Source organism: Melanaphis sacchari, unplaced genomic scaffold, assembly GCF_002803265.2.
Source record: "Melanaphis sacchari strain LSU unplaced genomic scaffold, SCAv2.0 Contig4_pilon_pilon, whole genome shotgun sequence".
In the NCBI taxonomy this organism is placed as follows: Eukaryota; Metazoa; Arthropoda; class Insecta; order Hemiptera; family Aphididae; genus Melanaphis; species Melanaphis sacchari.
In genome coordinates this window covers 2,158,549-2,163,253 of record NW_020271335.1, presented here as the reverse complement: position 1 = coordinate 2,163,253, position 4,705 = coordinate 2,158,549, and the positions used below count along the sequence as shown (strand labels likewise).

The following is a 4,705-nucleotide window of genomic DNA, read 5'->3' as shown; positions in this document are numbered from 1 at the left end:
ACACAATAAAGAATGTTTTTCGTATGTTTCAGAAAATTTTTCTTTCAAAAATATCAATTCTATACAAGTATAAATTATTACATAATACACGTTTAGTATGATAATCTGTAGTCTATAGTTTTAATCTCTGTCATATATTGATATATTGATACTAATAAAAAAAATTCATAACATTTTAATGAGTTACGGATAGGTAAAGAGATATTATATTTACTAATTTATATGCATATTTTATCAATATAGCGACTAATATTAATATTTTATTGAGGTTACATACTTCCGTTTTCTTATCTATAGTCTAAAATATTCAAGAAATAATCCATTCCACTACAATAAAATTCATAGAAAATATCATTCAGCCATTAAGTATATGTAAAACTGCTGGCTAGTGGATAGTTGGTTGTATAATTCAGTAGTACGCATTAACTCAATAAATAACTTAATAATCAATATCTAAAAGTCATGTCATTCTCAAATATCCTAAAAATCTTGACATAACCCATACAGATACAAATACTCGTACACTATTATTTATTATATATATTATCATAATATTACAGCTTAACAATAAAAACAGTTAATTAAATCAATGTACTTTAATTAAAAATAATAAATAATATAATAAATATATACAAGTATTAGCGAAATACAATTGTGTTACTCAATTACTATAAAGTGTTCTAATAAAAATTGTATTTCAGATGAAACCCTCTGCCATTCATGTAATATCAGAGAATATCGTTTAATCCAAATCGATAATACAATATATAAACTATAAACCTGAATTATCTAGAGATAATTTTATGAAACGAGATAATCTAATCAATGAAATTTTAAGCACAGTAAAATTAAAATGAGTCTATACGCATTACTTACTTAATGTAATAAATCGTGATGATTAACACATGTCTGTTATTATTTTTAGGAAACTCTAAATAAACGAAGAGATCGACTAAAGACAATATCCGACTACAACTACAATACTGCGAAATAATTATCAAATGTGAATAAAAACGAGAAGAATAGAAATCAAAAAGAAAAGCATATTGACAATTATATTTTGAAATAAGCAAAATAATATATTATATATCCTAATAAAGAACTAATGACTAATAAAAATATTTTATATACAATGATTGACGATTTATTAATTTAGAAATCAGAAAGTATTAATAATATTGAAAAAAATAAAGATTAAGATCAAATTAAATGTAACAAAATTAAAAAAGAAACAGATAAAATTGAATCTTTAAAAAATGAAAATCTATTGCAAAAAGAATTATTAAAAAGGTAAAATGTACTATAAATTATGTACATTATTCTGTATCCAAAATACTTAATGAAATTTTAAAATGACATTTAGTTTACATGATGAAAAAATAAGAAATATAGAAACAAAAAACAGGTCAAAAGAAAATTGTTTAACTATCCTTGATGAACACCTAAAAATAAAACAAAATTTACAGAAGAACAAAAGAAAAATGATATAACAATACCATTGAATAAAATATTTGTTTTCGGTCCTGATCAAGCTAAATTATAGAAATTAAACAATTGGTAAATCGATTTATATCAACAATTTACTTTAATATTTCTGTAATAACATAAAAATATAAAACATTGTATTAGGTAACATTATTATTATTACACATCTTGAATGCGTTTTAAAATAAAAACCATTCATTAAAATAATGTTACACGATCATGAAAACCGAATAATTAAAGAACCTAAATATGCAAAATAATCCATTAATAATCTGTAAATTTTTACACTCATTATTTCGAAGTTTTACACTTTTATGAAAATATTGATACATAACTTAATTTCATTACAAAACTACATTTTTGAAGAAAAAATTATATTTTTTAGAATTTTTTATCGTTAAAATTTATTGAGTTTCTAAATTTTTTTGTTTAATAATATACATTTTTAATTTTATACTCTTAAACAACATATTTTTAAGAGTACTTAGTACATAAAAATTGGATTTAAAATTTAGATAAGTAGAATAGGTAGTGAATCAACATTTTGTGGGTACCCCTAATATTAACTCGATCTACACTAATCAAAATTTTAAATACTTATAAATTTTAACTAAAGATAATTAACTACAAGTCAAAAATTGTATTTAAAAGGTAAAATTTTAAAAATTCTTGGAAAATAATATTTTTTTTATTTTGCGCTTATTAAAATATGAAAAAAATAAATAATTTTCAGACATTTTAAAACTTTTTGAAATAGTAAGTTCTAAACATTAAAATGAATCACATTGTTATTTCTTTATGTAACACTCATAACAGTATGTAAAATACAATTTCGATTGGTAAAAGCTTATTCAATTAAACATTATTTGCACAAATGTACTTACTTATCTTCGTCACCTAAATATTAAATTGCTAACTTACTTGTTTTAAATACTTCGTAGATTTTCATAAGATAAAATACACACGAATAGAATTCATATAATTTTATTATTTGAGTAACATGAATAACTTGTTGAGTGAATTATAAAAAGACCCACGATTCACCTCCAAACCACTAAACCACGTAATTTTATTAGGTACCTATATATAACATTGTATATTGTTATAATTTATATGCACATGTGAACTTTTAATTAAATTACTCTGGAATAATGTAAAATTGATAATAGGATATTAATGAACCCACAAGAAATTATATCAATATTAACATTAATTTTCAATGGATGTTCAAATTTATATATATCATGGGTACCATGGAAACATTTCAGTAACAGCTTCTTCAAACTAAATTGTGTTTTCATTGTTTTCATTTGTTTCTCACATAGTCTTACAATAATTCTCGACCCGATGAAAAACATCATGGATACAATTATTAGATTTATAAAATATATCTAAAAATCAGTTAGTCATGCTCATCAATTAATTTTAGATGTTATCATTTTAAAAAGCACCAAAAATCTTAAAAAAAAAGACTTTAATACAAAACATTCATTACCTACTAAATTTATATTATATCATACCAAATTTATGAAATTGTTGATTACATGGAATCTATTTTTTTTAAATAGGGTCTAGCCGATTTTACGTTTTCGACAACAGCGTTGCTTATTTCATAAAATTAGCAATTTTTCTGCTGATTTATTGTAATCGGCAATTTCATAAATTCGGCGTAACATATTATATATAATAGACATCTATACCTAATGTGACTATTAATTGTAACAGATTAAAATTTTTAAATCTCAAATACTTTAATATCATGATATACAACAAATATAAATTGTAATTCATAAAAAAAATTCTATTATATTATATAATAAACCTTAAAAATGTAATAGTTTGTCATTACAGAATTAAGACATATTTAAGATTTTAAAAAGAGCAATGAATGTATAGATTTTACATTGATATGTATTGTTTTTTTTTTTTTTACTTTTTACAATAGAAATAATATTTTCAACTTTAACATTTTTACACCAATACATTACAATTTCTTACTTGATACATTTAAAGTTTACTATACAGCGGATCTGTTAAATAATTTCCGCCTATTTATGAGTGTAAATTGTTATTTTGATTAATATATTAATACATAAATTTGTGTTCTGAACTGAATTTGTACTATTATAAGAACAAAAATTTAAGACTAAGAATAAAATATTGAATACATATCATATGAACTTCGTTTTAGTAAAAACTGTCTGATAGCCAAGTACCAATTGAAACAAAAAAATGCACAAAATGTTGAACTCTGTAATCAAAAAGAGAAAAACATTGATTTTGTAAGAAGTTTGTTGAATCAGTTTAAAGAAAAATATATATTATATCATATGATAATGGTATAAATGTAATCATCTACATATTATATTATGTACTTAATTTTTTTGTATTAAAATGAAACGAAACGTTCAAAAGAAATTTGGTACAAAAAAATTAAAACAAAAGAAATTTTAGAAGGAATATTTGAACAAATTATTGAACAAAAAAGAAACCAAACGTCGTAAAAATGAAGTACCCATGCATTTGTAAGTTTAGTATTATTGTAAAATCATATCATTGAGCGCGAAAGAGAAAATTTATATTTATTATGCCTATATATTTCATCCCTAATGAATTCAAAGTCTCAATTTTTGTATAATACTGTACTAAATTATTGTTCCGTTAAGATTTTTAAAACATACCAATTGTAAATATCACCATAAATCTGTGACTGTATTGAGTACTATACTACTTGAATATAGTTAATGAATGTATTTCATTTTCATGGATAAAAGATTTGAAAAAACTTATCTTATTACACACAAAAAGAATTTAAATAGACACGAGTAACCTTTAAACAGAAATTAAACGGTAGGTAGCAAATATCCTGATAAAACTCTACACATTTCTAATTTTGGAAAAACTACTTTTAGATTTTTTAATGATGATAAAAATAAAAATAAAGTTGTTTAAATCTAAGTTTTAAATATAACAAAACACTTCATAACTCGATTTTTCATGCATGTTATTGTAATAAATATCTTTGTAATGATATGCTCACACATCATAATTTATTGTATATTTTATCATTTCGTTAAATAAAGTAACGGTCAAGTTGTCGCACGCAGATAGCCTTCAATAAAAACCTATAATCCCTATGGATCACTGACGAAAGAGACGATCTACATTGTTTGGCCACGTGGGAACCCAAACGCTATTGCGACCATATGGCACAAAGCGT

General features: G+C 22.6%; 1 pseudogene; it reads left to right on the top strand.

Annotated features, from left to right (window-relative positions):
• Nucleotides 1-803: 803 nt before the first annotated feature.
• Nucleotides 804-4,705, top strand: part of LOC112599195 — a 4,950-nt pseudogene continuing 1,048 nt past the window's right edge.